The sequence below is a fragment of the Mustela nigripes genome, chromosome 4 (genome assembly GCF_022355385.1).
Source record: "Mustela nigripes isolate SB6536 chromosome 4, MUSNIG.SB6536, whole genome shotgun sequence".
Taxonomy (NCBI): domain Eukaryota; kingdom Metazoa; phylum Chordata; class Mammalia; order Carnivora; family Mustelidae; genus Mustela; species Mustela nigripes.
Window position 1 is genome coordinate 185,432,529 of NC_081560.1, and position 17,329 is coordinate 185,449,857.

Below are 17,329 nucleotides of genomic sequence, written 5' to 3' on the forward strand. Positions count from 1 at the left end.
CACTTGAAGGAATATCCTACACTTGTTAAAATTAGCTTTACTGGGAATTTGTAATAAGATAGAAACGTGCTTATAGTGTGTTGGCAAATGAAAACAGGGCACACTACTGGATTCCTGTATTACTGCAACCACATAAAAGAAAGAAGCTATACACTGAAAAAAATGTCCTGGAAGGAATCGCAATGAAATGCTATACTGGTTGTTCCCTAGGGAGCGGAACTATAGGTGAGAACCCCTACGCCATTCCTTTTATGTCCTTAATTGTCTTATATTAGAAGATGACTACTTTTATGATGGAGATCACTTATTACAAAGAAGAAATGGGCAGATGCTCCTGATCCTGCCTCCAAAAACTGCCTCAACGGCCCAGCCCAGTTCTGTCTTCCCATCCCTGTTGTGCAGACCCATCTGAGAGCAGATGTCAGTTCCTTTCCTTTGTTTCTGTTCCCTGCTCAGACACCAATCAATCTGCAATGCCTGGAGCACGTGATCGCTCTTCCTGAGGAACCACACCCTTGGTGGTGGCATTTGAAAGACTAGGAGCGTTTTCAGAAATGAAAATTATTCTCAAGGAGTGCAACCAGCCAACTGAGGAGTCTTGAATTCTGTAAAAAAAAAAAAAAAAAAAAAAAAGAGGCAGATCTGACATTGCAACTTGCTTCTGTGCTTAAAACCAGACCAGGTTAGGGTGTCAGGTGCACGGATTCTCTCACTCTGCCAGGAAGAGGCTGAATTAGCACCTTCTTTCTAGAAAATGATCCAGTGACCTTCCAGAAAAGCCTTATGAAGTCTGTATATCCTTTGATGGCACGATTCTGCAAATTGGGATTTTTTTCTAAGGAAAGAATCCTGAATATTTAGAAAAATGGAGTTGTAAATGTGTCCATCATAGTAGAGCTTGTAATAATGAAATAATTGAAAATGACAAAAAGGAAGCTGGCTCAAAAAATGGTACATTTATGTAACTGTATTATGTTTTTGAAGAACATTGAATGAAATGAAGTTATTCAAATACATTATTCTATAAAGTAATCGATGATAGAGTGGTATGTAATTTTACGCTGAAATACACATGTGCTAATTAAAAATAAGGGAAAAATAGGGGTGCCTATTTTGGTTCAGTCGGTTGAGCGCCTGACTCTTGATGTCAGCTCAGGCCTCCTTCTCACGGTCATGAGTTCAAGCTCTGTGTTGGGTTCCCCACTAGGCATAGAGCCTACTTAAAAAATAATGGAAAATTATACACAAAATTGGTAACTATAACTCTCCTTTGGATGGCAAAATTAGGCGTGGTTTATTTACATTTTCACTGATAGGCTCCTTCATTCATCCAACAAGCACATGTCACCGATCTTGCTCCGCAGTTGGTGAGGTGCGGCCCGGGTGAGGAGTGTCCAGAACGAGGTCTGTGGTGCTACCTGGGAGCTGCTCAGAGCAGGGGCCCCAGACACACTGAGAATCCCTCAGAGCCCCAGAGGGAATGAGCTAGACCTCAAGGAACGATTGGTACACTAGACTGGCCACTGCCAGGAGGCCTTTTAGGTGGATCACTGCTTATGCTAAAGGGATTGGAGAGAAGGAAGACCTTGCTCTGGACTTCTTAAAAAAGTGCCCTGAACACTTTTAAGTCGCATTTTTTCAGTCCCATCCCTTCACGCATCCAACCATCCATGCATCCGCCCACCGTCCTCCGTCTACCTCCGCACCCATCCAGCTGCTCATGCAAACACTTATCTAGGGAGATTAGTCCACTCGTCTGTTCACCTGTCGCCCGTCCATCACCCCTGCAGCCACTGACCCATCTACCAGCCCATACGTCTATTCCTTCATCCAAATTTGTTTGCGCATGCAACTATCCATCTGCCCGGCCATTCGCTCGCATGAACACTCGTGCACCCGGCCAGACATTCACCACCCACCTCACCGTCTCCTCATCCACACACACACTCATCCATTCTCCAAATATCTACCCATCCATCCTTCTGTTTCTTCATTCCCGAAGCGCTGACTGGGGATCTACAACCTCCAGACCCTGCACTTGAATGGTGCCAAGAAAAGGGCACAGCCCCCACCCCCTCAGGGAGTTCACAGACTAAGTTGCCGCCATTGCTCACACAAATAAGGACTGTTGGCAGCTTTGGTGTGGCCTGGTAACCACGTGGCAACCTGGGGTCCTCCACCCAGTTTTTTGGGGGATGTGCGGAGGGCTCTGGGTGAGAGATTCTGTGGAAATATGGGAAAGAAACTTCCTGGGAGGTGAAAGCATTTGAAAGTGTCCTCTGACAGTCCCTGTCCTCTGACCTCTGACCTCTGACCCTCCCCTCAGATGGCTGTGGGTATGCTGGGGCGGGGGGCGGGGGCGGGGGGGCATATAAAGCCTTTGTGGCCAAGCAGAGAAGCAGAGGTGTTTCTGCCCTCCTGGGCCATGATCTGCACCATGGAGGCCAACATGGTCTGGAGACCAGACGATTATTCCAGGAGTGTTCTGAGTCACGTGAGACCTCTAGCATCCTTGGTAACTCCAGGAAGGGGGTGGAACTCTCAAAACAACTGAAATTGAATCAGGGGCCAGCCTGATCCCCGGGCTCTGACGACATTAAATTTCACTCAGAAAAAGAAAAGATTGACATTTCTTGAGTTTTGTTCTATGAACTTCTACCACCTACATTTGTTTTTCAGACATCTTTCTCCATCTAGGGAATGGTTAAAACAGAGACCTCGGTCAAAGTGTGTGGATGTTTAACATTTTAGTAGACCTGCAAAATTCCTTTCCAAACAGGTAAGCAGCTCGCACTCCCACCAGCTTCCCTAAGTCCTTAGAAATGTTACCAACATTTCTAAGTATTGATTCAGGGATGGGTTAAAACTCCTGATTTTAATGCATATTTCTCTGAATACTGTTGAGGCTGAATATCGTTTCATGTTTATTGCTCATTTGCACCTTTTCTTTTGTGACCTGATTGTTGTAATTACAAACATTTTCCTGTAGACTCTCTCCATTTTTTTGTATGTCTCTGGGAAGTTTTTCTCAGTCATGACATTTGGAATTAGATGTCTGGTCTCTTGGTACCTGCAGTTAGCTGAAGCCTCTATCAGAACATTTATTTGGTTTGGTTTTGTATATGGGAAATTCATGAATTTGTTCATTTCATTTCCTGCTTCCTTCCTCAAAAGATTGTGGGCTGCATTGTATGTGGTGTTTATCTGTGTCTTCCGCAAGACTGAACTTAATGGCAGAGATTGTGACCTATTTAACTTATGCTTATTCTTTCTGGTATCTACCCAAGAACTCTGAATGGGGGTCTCAAAGAATTTCCCTGGAAATTATTTATTAATCATAAAGGTTGTTCAGAAGTGCTTGTTATGGTAGAGAAATTCTGCAGAATGTGCCTTAACCAAGTGATCAGAGCCAACGTCTCCAATAAGGGGATGAACATGTATATTTAGAACCGTTGTCACTTGTATGGTGGTTTTGCTCAATATGCATGGCCTGAATCTAACAACACATCCAACAACTTTCAATCAGAGAACAGGGTACAAAACAACCAGCCTGTTCTTTTCTAAGCTGTGTCACAGAAGGCAGACAGGCCGCAGATGCGGTTAAGGTTAATGGAAACCAGAGTCATGATAGTTAAAGCAACATGTGCCTGTGGGTTGAAGCTTGAGTTAGAAACTTGTTGCTCTAGAAGACATTCTTGGGACAACAGGGGATTTGGGTATGGATTCTATGATGACAGTATTGTGTCAAGGTAAACTTTCCTGAATTTGATAGTTATACTGTGGTTACGTAAAAGGATGTCTTTGTTGTTATGAAATCTATGCAGAAGTGCTTAGGGGTGACAGGTCATGCTTCTGCAACTTACTCTCAATTAGTTCAGCAAAAAAAAAATTTCCATAACACATGTGATGGGGAGAGAGAGAACAGGAGAGACCGTGCACGTGCATGCAAATGTGGCTAAGTCGATGAATACGAGTGTGCCGGTAAAGGGTGAATGAGCACTTATCATGGCACTTATGCAACTGTTGTGTTTTCTTTTTTTCTTTTTTAATAGGTTTGGGATTTCCAAAATAAGATGTTATTTCTTATGTTGGGCAAGACAACCAACACCCCTCTCAGGTTGTACTGATGTCAGGTGTCTTTTCTGGAGTGTCCCTGGGGTTGGGTGGGGCAGGGTTTTAGCACGTGCCAGGGGTATTATCTGTGACATTAATGGAAGTTTCTAGTAACTTCCTTGCATCAACTTTCATGAGCTTCATAGGGAAATGGGGTTTAGAATGTTTTCTAATTCTTCTTTACTCTCATCTCACTTACTCAACCCAGCACTGATTGATCTAAAACCAAACTCAACCACGGAGCTGCTATTTAAAGAGAAGTAGACATCTGGCCATTTTCCAGATCGGATGAGCTCAGGAGGCCATTCCAGAAGACACTGTCCCAACACTTAGATTTGTGTCACGTACTGGTTCTGTTTTCAGTTACTCACAAATGTAACTCACAGATGTAACACGCAGTAACTCGGGGTTACTTATAGAGGTCTCTGCTGATCAAATTAACAGAATAATTCCTCTCTTCTTCACCCCCAGGTTTGCAGATATGCTCCACAGAAAGCTTTTGCTTGCCAGACATGGAATTAAGATTAATGGAAGGAATGAGATTTACAGTGGCACTGTAGCAGTGGGCGACCGACAGGTGACAGATGAAGAAGCAGAAAATCCAGAATCCACGTGCATCTGACCACGGCATAAATTGGATACTCTTTGGGAACATAGCACTTTCGCAGCAACATTTTCTTGGGTTAGCAGGGCTGTTTTTAAAACCAAGACACTCTGTCTCCCTCCTAAGCACTCGGAAGAACCGACTGGAATGGAAGACCACTTCTCCTCACAGCCAGGAGGGCTGGGGTTACTGGGTGGAGAGAGGAACAGGACCAAGGGGCAGAGCTCAGTGGGGTTGGGGCTGCTGATCTCCTGGCAGGAAGGAACCGTCTGGGAGGCTTAGTTGGCATGAGACCAGCAAGGGCCTGGGGGTGATGGTGAGGACAACGGGAGGTGACAGGGAGGAGCAGGAGTGAGTGGCCAGCCGGGTTCCCAGGCAGTGCTGCCGCGTTTGGCTGGTGCTGGGCTCAGCTCTGTGGGTGTTCTAGGTCCTGGGGGCTGATGAAGAAAACACGGGGGCTTTTGAGAGGAAAAGCCAAAGATGAATACAGGGGAAAGGCTGGTCCATAAGAAGCCGAGTAAATGGGCTGGGGCATGGAATTACTTCGTCTGTAGAGGAGCCGAGTGTGGGGTTTGGTTGGATAAACTGCTACTGTGAGCCACACCCGTTCAGATATGGGAGAACAAAAGTGAACATTTGGGGGACCGAGAGGGGGGCACTGATGAAGTCCCTCCCGCGTCAAGGGCAGACTTGATCAGTGGCTCCAGACGTGGATTTCGCAGGCTCTTGTGACCAGGAGCACAAAATGTTAGGCGCTGACCTTGAGGTGACAACTTGCTATTTCTTCGAGTCAGGAAGACGTTGACACATCGCAAACTCACCCTCTCCAATCCCCATCCTTTCAGAAAACGGGAATTTCCACCCCCATGAAACAGGAAGGCCTGAACCTCAGAAGGGAGGGCCGTGCTCTAGGCTGAATGTATTTAGTTCGGTAGGAGCACATTTCCGTTTCTCTTTTTGTTTCAAACCAATGCAAACTTCGCCCAGTGTGACAGACGCCCTGGCCTTGTGGCCCCCTCAGCTCACAGCCTGGGAGCCCCTGGCTTCGAATGGGGCAATTAACCAGAGGGTCCCCAAGACTCTCACCTGTTAGACTCTGCAGCCACAGAGAGCCCTGGCCTTCTAATTAGCAGAAACAGGGATGCCTTTGTCACAAGCTAACAAAGGGACTGAGGTGATTGGAGGCAGGTGACTCCTGTACTTAATGTGGTGATTTGATTTGTGACCTTTAGTCTCCATTTTAAGAAGAAGAATGAACAACTCTAATTGTGTACTATGTTATTTTTTTTTCTGTATTTAACCTTCAACATTACCTCCAGGCGAATGCCTGATCTTCCCTGGCCCCGGGAGAGGGCTACCTTGTTGACACATTTAATTCTCCCTTCTCCTCTCCCTCCCTGAGCTGACATTTTCAGCGGAAGTGGAAGAAGGGACCTAAGTGTAGGGAAATGGTGAAGTTTCTGTTTTTTGACTCTGAGCTGAAGACCTTCTCTCCTGTCTCGGGAGGATTAGAGCTATCCAGTTGGAACTATTTCAAAATTCTGGCCCCATATCTTTTAAGCAAATGTTAGGGGCACATTGGGGCTGATCTACACCCCTCACACCCCAAACACACACCCATGCCGGCCCCTCACTCCATGCAGCAGCAAGTTGTGTCAGGAACTGACCCAGATCAAGGGCGGGTGACACCTGTCGAAAGGTAAACCCGTCCCCCTTGTCAGTGACTGAGGACTGCAATCTGGCAGTTGAGACTTGAGTTTTTCTCTGATTGTTCCTGAGAAAGTCCTTCCTTCCCTGGAAGAGAGCCAGGACTTTTTTCCCCTGAAGGTGAGCAGAGAAGTTGCTTACAGTCAGGAGTGAGCCAGCTTGAGGAGGAAATCCATGAAGCAGCGGTGGACAGAGAGATGGTGCTGGGCACTGGTGACATGGGGCTGCCTGGGCAGCCAGGCCTGGATGTCCTAGTTGCCTTGATTCTGGTGTTTTGTGACCCTGTGACTTTAGTTTGTGCAAGTAGTAGTTGTTGTTGCTTTGTTTTGTTTTGTTTTGTAGCCAAAAGCCTCCTAACTGGTACCACACCCGCCTGACTTCTTTCCACTGGTTTAGCTTGAACGGACCTTCTGCTGCTCCTGAATTCCTCCACATCTTTTCTGTCCTTCTCTGGGCACTTGTGTGTCTGCCCAGAACTGTTGAAAAGATTGATAAGGGTCTCATCCCTTTTCCTTCCCGGGCATCCCAATTTCTTCCCTATTCAGATGGTCTGAGCTCCACCTCCTCCAAGACCCAGTCAAATACCACTTCTCTGAAGAGTCTTCCCGAATCCCAAGAGGAGGGCGTTCACACCCGCTTCGATATCACCGTGGCGCAGGGATGAAGAGGACCACAGGGCAGGCAGCTTCCAAGAGGCCAGCACTACCAGGACATGGTTTTAGCTGTGTGCGACGAAGACCTAACACCAGTGGCTTCACTAAGACGTGTGTTTATTCGCACCTACGTCAGGGTCTGAGCAGGAAAGTGGCTCCGCTCCATGGAGGTATCAGGCTATGAGCTCTTTCTCTCCCGTGGCTCCACAGCCCCTGGTGTGTTGCCTTTATCTCCACGGTCTGAGATATTTGACCACCGTGTCCTTGTTTCGGCCAGTAGAGGGGACAAAGGAAAAGCGGAGGGCCTGTCTCTTTCTTTTAAGGATGCAACTTTACTTCTAATCACGTTCTCTTGACTAGAACTTAAATAGCCTCAGGAAGTTGCAGAGGAGTCTGGGAAGTGTAGTTTTTATATTCTTGGCGGTTGTGTGTCCAGGGAAAGGTTGGGCAGCAACCCAGGGAAAGGTTGATGACAGTGGAAGTGGGAGGGATGAGGTAGAGGAATAACTCCCGGTTTCTAACCCAGTGAGTGATTTCTGCATCTGGTCCAAGCAAGGTCCGCAGCAACCTTTGGCCACACCCTCTACGTGAGACCCATCAGGGACAGCTACCTGGACCAGGCAGTCTCAGGACACTGATATCCTGAATCCATAACTGCGCGGCATGGGTCCATGGACAGTGAATGAGGCATCGCTCCCATCATCTGCATCTCACAGTCTAATACGACCCCGCTCCCTCGACATGACTTGCCCAGCTTGGTAAATCACAGAACCAAACAGAAATGCCAACAGGTGCCACAGCAATGTAAGAAATGTCCTGCTAGCAGCAAAGCATGGACAAGAACTTTCCAGTGCGTGTTGAATGAGACTTCTTGGCTATCTCCATGCCCAACACCTCTATGCTTAGCACACACGAGGGACTAGGGTTCTCCAGCTTGGGGTCTCAAAAGCCCGCTGAAGGAAAGACTGGGCCAAATAGCCTCTAACATTATGCTCAGAAATGCAATGAGTTGCTTCTTTCAACCGTAAAGAAAGGCTACCCTGTTCTTAGTCAGAGAAAAAGAACTTCCTCTCTCTCCAGCTGTTAAATATTTAAAATGTGTTGTTTTGAAGGAGGGGCCAAATAACTAATTAGCCGGCACCAGGTAAGCCCCATGTCTTTACTGGATCCTGATAGACTCTGAGTTTTCATTATTTGTTAGTAAACATGCCTCCCCCGTGTCCCCCAGACGTTAAGATCCTTGTGGCCAAGAATGCCTGAAATCTCAGTATCCCCAGCTAATGGGGGATGTATGTAAAGCCCTGAGCAGGCAGAACACTGGTCTAGGCAGATCAGCATTAGGATCTAGATGACGATTTCTGTTGGAGAAGGACAGTCATCTTATGGAAATTCCAGCCCACGTTTGAATTCCAGAGGCCCTGAGAAAGCTTGCTGTAAATAACTCAGTTTAACTTTGTTCCCTCCAGTGTGTCCAAACGTACACAATCACCTCTCTTTGAGGTTATATTTAAAAATTATTGCTGTGTTGTATTTCAAGCCATGTTAGGCATGGAGAACAGCCGAAATACCCTGGGACTATCACCCTGCGTTCAATCTTATCATTTTTATCATACTACTTCAGAGTTTAAAAAAAAAAATACAGCATCCCTTTTCATGTAATGCTCTTGCGGTCATAAGGAACCTCCAGTGGGAAATGCTGCCCAACAAGTGGGCTCCCCCACAGTCATCTCCACATCACTGCTCACGAGCCCTCCTGGAGCTCCGCCATGACACCACCATCTTTCCTCTCAACACCCAGGCTTCCCAAGGAAAGTCTCCACTTCTGTTCAGTCAGGGTCTTAATTCTCCAACCTCAAGAGGCGTTTTCTGAGCTGGAGAGTCCTTCTTGTGGACAGTGTGCACGCTGTTGCTCAGAAGCACACAGTTCACAGCCTTCCTTTTGCCTCTCCCTGGCCTTTCTTTCTTGCTCTAGAAAGTCTATCCTTTAGTAAGCCCTGCTCAGAGACTACCTCCTTCATGATGCTTTACTGGATCACCCCGGCTTCTGCGTTTCCAGAGGCTGATTTCTATCACTTCTCTGCAGATACTTGAGGGGTTACAGGTTTTTCGGTCACTGCTGTATTCAAGCCTTTGGAGACAAAGACTGTTTCCTACAACTGTATCTTCTGTGGCTCTTGGTACATGGTGTGGCCTTGACAGAGGGCGACTGAATGAATGAATGAGGGAATAAGTGAGTACAATAGGGATCCCCTTGGGATGGTCTAGAGGGTTAGAATTTGGAGCATCGGGTGGGAAAAAACCAGAATGCCCACCAAAACAGTGGTTCAGGAAACTTTAGCTCCTGCAGGTGTTTCAGTCTAGGAAACTGGAGGAATGGTGGCCCCTGCTGGCAAGAGGACCACCAGCAGGAGCATGGCCTGGCTGGGTGGAGGGTATAAGGCCAACCCTGGGCTCAGCATGGTGCAGTGAGAATAGGGAGCCAGAGAGGGAAGGGTTAATTTGGAAGGGGGTGCCCTGAATGAAGTGGAAGCTAGAGTCTTCTGAACCCAGCCCATTCTGCGCCACTGGGCTCATGTTGGGGGCTACCGTTTTGGATGAGGTCAGCAGCCACAGCTTTCGTGATCTCCCTAGAAGTGCAGATGTACATGACACCTTCCAAGGCAGACCTAAGTGACCAGAGATGTTGCAAAAGTTAAATGTATGACTGTCATGCGACTCTACAATTCTGTTCTGAGTTGCATACCCCAAAGAATGGAAAACTGGTTTCAAAAGAAAATTTGTACACCATGTTCAGAGCAGCACTATCACACTAGTCTAAAGGTAGAAACAGCTCAAATATCCATCAACAGATGGATGGATAAAAAATTGTGATCTATCCACACATTGGAATATTATTCAACCATTAAAAAGGACTGAAGTCCTGACATGGACCACAATATGGATGAACCTCGGAAACATTACGCCAAGTGAAATAAACCAGACACAAAAGACCACGTGTATGATTCCACTTAAATGAAATTTTCCAACTTGTAAACCCACAGAAACACAGTAGATTCATGGTTGCCAAGGGTAAGGGAGATGACAAGATGGAGAATAACCACTTAAGGAGCACTGAATATCCATGGGGGGTTATGAAAATGTTCCGGTACATGTAAAGGGAATAGATGTACAACTCTTTTAATGTACTAAACGCCACTGAACTGTATACTTTAAAATACTTCCTTTTATGTTCTGTGAATTTCACCTCAATTTAAAAAAAATAAAAAATTAGTAAGAAGGAGGTAGAATTTGGGAATCCTGGCCTGGGGATGATAATGGTTCCTGTCAAGAGAGCACTGGGGAAGAGAAGTGGCCACGGATCTGGAAGGGTCCGGGGAAGCCAAATGGGAAGCCCAGGATTGGCCAGAGAATTAGGAGAACGCTGGGCTTCAGGGCCCCGGAGCTGGGAAATGGAGTATCAGTGGGACGCAGATGGCCAGCAGCACTCAGCCAGGTAGAGCAGTGGAAGGAAGAGAAGGGGTAGAAAAGTTCACTTGGTTGAATCATCCAACGTATATGTTCCGAGCTCCTGCGGTATGCCGGGCTCCATGCTGGTTACGGGGATTTCAGTGTTTTTTGAGGAAGTGGTTTCAGTGGAAGGTTGGGGAGGGAAGCCAGGTCTTAAGAGTTTCAGGTGGGGATGTGCAGAGAGGAAACGGAAGCACCAGATGCAGAGGGACAAGGGACTGGAGTGTCAAACTGGACAGGGCCTCAGGAGCTAGGGAGAATGTCCACACTAAGAAGTTGGATGAGAGAATCATTGACAATGGAGGGGAAAGAGCCCCAACGAGGAGAATGAAGGAGCCAGAGAGGGAAGGGTTAATTCAGAGGCAGATGCCTTGAATGAAGTTGTAGCTAGAGCCTTCTGAACCCAGTCCATGCTGCTCCAGTGGGCTCATTTTGGGGGTTACCATTTTGGATGGTGCCAGCTGCTAGCAGTCACAGCTTTACTGATCTCTGCCCCAAGGACAAGGTGGCCCTGAGAATGTGTTGGGCATCAAATGCTCTCAACTTCTCTAAATACCTTTGGGGTGTCCCATTACTGTCTGCTTGTCATACATTTTCTCCCTGAGTTATCCAGTCAAGGGGCACCTGGCAATTTGGGAACATTTCTCTCAGATCGCTGAGGCTCAAATTTAGCCCAAAGGTTTGAAGAATGTCATGGTAGTTTTGATGTCTCCCTGCTACCCCTCTGCTGGCCAACAAGCGTTGGCATATGTGACTCCATTCTGTCCCAAACAAATTCAGTGCTTAGGAACGTGAGCGCTTTCCAAAGACCATCTGTTTACTCTTCTGCTTAAGGAACTCCACTCTGCCACAGCCTCCTAGGATTGGATTCAATAAATTCTGACACGGAGGGATATTTTTTTGGCGGGCCTAGAAACTGAATGTTTTCCAAATGGTACATTATTGATATTAAAACCGATTTGTGCATCGCCAGCCATCAAAGAAATGTACTAAATAATATCTCCAGGAATGAAAAGGAAATTGAAAAGCCTGTCCACACACATTTATCAGGAAAAACACTAGCCTAACCATAACACTCCGCAAGAGAGAAATCTATGGACCCCCCCACACAATCAAAAGCTCCTTGGGTATATTCACCTTAAATCCACCGAAATCCACCTAGAAACACCTGACATAAAACAAGCTGTCCCAGGCAGCCCTGGCTCTGATCCCTTCTCCCAGCATGTGGCCACCCCGGGAAGCATGAGGCACAGATCTGGTGGAAGCATGAGGCACAGATCTGGTGGAAGCATGAGGCACAGATCTGGAGTGAAGGAAACTTGCATCTGAATCCCAGTCTCTACCTCCCACCTCCCAGAAGTTGTGGTGTGATCCTACACAAGTTACCCAAGCTCTCCAAAACCTCAGTTTCCTCTTGAGTAAAATTGCCTTCTCATAAGATTGGGTGAAGAGTACATCTTACTTTCATTTCCTTTTCTACTGCTCTGTGCCCCCCAGCATATGTGCGGGCCCTGAGAAGGACATCAGAGCAGCACCCTGTCCTTCTGTTCCTCCAGCTTTCCCTGGGGTTGGTTTGCTCGCTGCCTGTTTGCTATCTCCAAGAATGTGACTTTCTAATACAGAAACACTAAACAGAATAGGAGATATTTAATCAACGTTTTGTTGAATGCATAAGGATTGCATACGGGATAATTCAGTGAGTAACTTAAGTAAAGCAATGGCATAAATATTTAAAGACTCATTGAGATGCAGCTGTAAATCGGTATTGATTGTTGCTGCATGGCTTATTGAACGTTATAAATTTCTGTACATCATCACAATGAAGAAGGACAGATCTCCCTGTGATTAGAAGGCAGGCATGATTTCCATCAGTCATGGAGAGTGGAGTGTAATATCTGCTTTGTCATCAAAAGGGATTTCCAGGCTGGTGAGCTTCCAAGAGTGGATGACTGCAGCAGATTTCTTTTGAATTTTATAAAACTTAAATATCAGACAGTGGGTTTTAAGCTAGCGTCACCAATGCTATATCAAATATTTGACTTAAAATTTATGTCTAGAATAGATTACTGACAGGTTTTATAGGACTTTCTTTTTTAAAAAATCTATCGTGTCCACACAAATGTGTAATAGCTCAATTTTAACCAGGTGGGGCTATACCCTCAGTCACATTGGCTGACCCTGGAATAAGGCTGTAATCTGGGATCATTCTGGGGTTAGGTGTAAACATCTAATAAATGTGCTTCTATAAGGGAGATTGTAGCTATACACTGGCCTTTTTCTGAATCACAGAACCCATATGTTGTGCCCAATTAAAGTCTAGGCAAATTCAAGTGCCTCTACCTGTTACATGTTGCTAGACTACAAAATTAGTCAAGTGGGCAGTTACAGTTTATGTTATGATAATGCTGTCTTATGGTGGTTTTGCAACTAGTGAATTTAAAGTGTCTACTGTCTGATCTATATTTGACAAAGCATGGAAGCAGCTGAAAAGGTAGAACAATGTATCATCTAAAGGAAAAGAGGAGAATAGCTTCATGATTGTGGGTTAGACAAGAATATCTTAGGATACATACACTCTCACAAATGCTACCCCCCAAAGAGAAGATAACCAAATTTGACTTCATTAAAATGAAGAACTTAAAAAAATTGAGATGTAATTAGAATTAAGAACTGTTGCTCATCCAAGTATGCTATTAAGTGAGTGAAAAGGCAAAACAAAGATTGGAGAAGATATTTGCAACATATATATCTGACAAAGAATTTGTGTCCAGAATATAAAAAGAGACCCTACTAGTCAATAAGAAAAGGACTTGGACAGTTACTTCCAAAAAAGATAATGTTCAGATGGCAAATAAACACGTGAAAAGTTGCTCAACATAACAGGAAATGCAAATTGAAATCATAATAAGACATCACTATACACTCTCTAGAGTGGCTAAGACTAGAAAGATTGTTAATCCTGTTGGTGAGGATAAGGACCGTCACACATTGCTCATGGAGAGTTCGTTGCTATAATCTCTTTGGAAAGCTATCTGACATAATCTATAAAGTTGTGCAAGCATATCTCCTATGACCCAGTAATGAGATTACTAGGTATATACCCAAAGACATACGTTTACCTATCCCCCAAAAGAATGTACAAAAATGCTCATACCAGCTTTATTTGAAAACTGGAAACAATCTAGGATACAATTTAATATGCAGAAATCTGTTGCATTTCTGTACATTAATAATAAAGTAGCAGAAAGAGAAATTAAGGGGAAAAATTCCATTTACATTTGTACCAAAGATAATAAAATACCTAGGAATAAACTTGACCAAGGAGGTAAAAGACCTATACTATGAAAAGTATAAAACACTGATGAAAGAAACTGAAGAGGACACAAACATGCTCATGGATGGGAAGCACAAATATTGTTAAAATGTCCATACTACCCAAAGCAGTCTATAGATTTAATGCAATCCCCGTCAAAATACCAACAGCTTGTTTCACAAAACTAGGATAATCCTAAAATTTGTATGGAACCACAAAAGGCCCCAAATAGCCAAAGCAATCTTGAGAAAGAAGAACAACCAGGAGGTATCACAATCCCAGATTCAAGATACACTTCAAAACTGTAGTAATCAAAACAATATGGTACTGGCGCAAAAAACAGACACGTAGAACAGTAGAACACAATAGGGAGCCCAGAAATAAATCCACACTTATATGGTGAAGTAACCTTTGACAAAGGAGCCAAGAATATACAATGTGGAAAAGACACCCTCTTCACAAACGGCACCGGGAAAACTGGACAGCTACACGTGAAAGAATGAGAGTGGACCACTTTATTATACCACGCATAAATGCAAACGCAAAATGAGTTAAATAGCCAAATGTAAGAACTGAGACCACAAGAATTCTAGAAGAAAACATAGGCAGTAATTTCTCTGACATCAGTTTCTACATCTGTCACCCGAGGCAAGGGAAACAAAAGGAAAATTAAACTATTGTGACTACATCAAAATAAGAAGCCTTTGAACAGAAAAGGAAACCATCAACAAAACAACAAGGCAACGTACTGAATGGAAGAAGATATTTGCAGATGATGTAGCTGATAAGGGATTAGTATCCAAAATATGCAAAGAACTTAAATACAACTCAACAACAAAACCCCCAATAATTTGATTAAAAATGGACAGAGCACCCGAATAGACATTTTTCCAAAGGTAATATATAGCTGGTCAATAGACACAGGAGAAGATGGTCTACATCACTCACCATCAGGGAAATGCAAATCAAAACACATCTGTCTTAGAATGGCTAGAATCAAAACCACAAGAAACAAGAAGTGTGGGAGTGTTCTAGGGTATTGTAGGCATTCTATTTCTCGATCAGTGTGGTGGTTACTTAGGTGCATATATGGTTAAAATCCATCCGTCAAGAGAACACTAAAGATTTGTACCCTGTATTGTATGTATGTAACACTGCAACAAAAATGTAAAAGAAATAGGAGCCAGCAGTGTGCTAGCAAATGTTTAACAACCAGTTCCATTGGGGGAAAACATCCCCACCTTGATTTCTAGTGTTTGCTAATTTCCCTGGTGTAAATATTCTCAACATAGCCAATTCCAAGCTGCACTGATCTAAGAATTGGCAACAAATTCCCCCAAATTTAACACTCAGCTCTCACTAGTATAAACTTTCCACTCTTGTGGGAATGCTTGTGTTATACTTTTGATGGTTCTCAAAACTGACCTAATTCTCTTTCAAGCTTTTGAAATTAGTTAGGAGACCAGCCTGAGGTGTTTATGCAACCTGCTTTAAAGTACTACCATTTGTACCTTCGTTTCTGTTTGACTCAAGATTCTCTTGATATTGAGAACCCAAAATAAAGAAATGGATTGACTTCTGTTGCGGATACTGCAATCTTCATCTATAGCTCCTGACTTTAACTTAAAAAAAAAAAAAAGATTTTATTTATTTGGAAGAGATAGAGATAGCGAGAGAGTGAGCAGGAGCAGGGAAGAGGGAGAAGCAGACTTCCCACTAAGCCCCAATGTAGGGCTTGATCCCAGGACCCTAGGATCATGACCAGAGCCTAAGGCAGACGCTTAACCAACTGAGCTACCCAGTGCCCCCTGACTTTAATTTTTGCGTGATTATAAAAGTCTTTCTGTTTTTATTTCAAAAGAGATATTATAAAAGTTGAATTTATAAAGTATATGTTGGGGTATGAACTGTTCAGGACTGCTTGGGCTGCAAGTCATAAAATATAAGTAAAAAAGGGGGCAGAATATTTACATTCATAACTGGGAACTCTTGGGGGAAATCAGGAATGGCTGGATCCAGGGGTTCAAATGATTTTTATCAGAGTTCTGTCACTTTTTCTACCTCCAGCTTGTTTGCCTATAGCTGGTTTAATTCCCATGCATGTTCTTTCCTTGTAGTGAATGGCAGCTGGCAGCTGAACTTACATTCTCCTTACAACTCTTGATCCCAAAGAGAGAGAGAAAAGTTTGGGAAAGCCTCTAACTGGCCTAACTTAGATTAAGCATCCACCTTTGAACCGACCATTGTGGCTAGGGATACAGTGTCCTCCTGGCCTACATGCACCCGCCTTGGGGCTCTGGTGGGTGTGAGGGAACAAGAGCAGCCCCTGGGATCACGTGGATTGTGCAGGCTCTCTATGGAGTGACAGAAAATTGTCTTTGCAGAGGGAGTGATGAGCAAGTAGAGATCGAGCACCATGTGGCATGTACAATGTCATTCAAATAGAAATTTTGGCCACAACAAAGACAATTGGAAGGTGAAACTCACAAGCAGGAAGAAAGAAAAACTCAAGTCAAAAGAAGTCATGAGACTAAAGACCCAGAAAGGGAAGAAAGTTTAAGGATAGGGTGAGGGATTGGGTGTCAGGGATCATAAACCATGCAAAGACCTGAGTGCTGCCGGTGGAGTGAGCGCCTGGATCCAACCAGGTCCTGTACCTCCTGCAGGTCCACAGGGTTGACTAATCCTGACCTTATCAGCGCAAGCCTTGAATGCCAGGACAAACATAGTCGATTCTGGCGACAGTGTGGACTCAAGGAACAGAGGTACGAAACACTAGTGGAGTGACTTGGTTAGGGGGAGCTCTTTAATCTCTCTGAGTCTCTAATTCTTCACATAAATTGAGGATTATATCCACTTTGAAGGGTTCTTGAAAGGACTAGAGTTAATCTACAACTCATTAGCCAGGTAACAGTGAACAACTTACTTCAACTTCTCCAAGGCTCTTTTTCTGAGTCTACAGGACAGGACAAGTATTACACCACCTCACAGAGCTCGAGAAAATCCACGTAAACCACACAGACTAGGCCTCAGACCCTGCGTGTAATGAAAATAGTAACAACAGTTAATCCAACCAGAAGCAATCCCATAGTTTTACTCAGTTGGAAGGCATCAAGCTTCCCCCAAACCCCCAGACTCTCTTCTGACAGGGACCACTTTCTACACCGTGTATGGTCTGTGTCTGACCTCTTGTGCCATCCTCTGAGTTCCATTAAGGTAGAAACTGCATCTTCTTATCCCCATGGTGCTTTATGCCTAGCAGGTGCGCTGTAAATGTGTGCTGAAGAAACGAGTGAATGGAAGTTCATTATGATGAGGAGAACCAGAATATCCCAGGAGGTAAGTGAGCAATGGGCATTTTTATCCCCAAAAAGCAAACCCTGAGCAAGATCTATACCGATTCAAATGGAAGAACCTCGAAAGATAGAATCG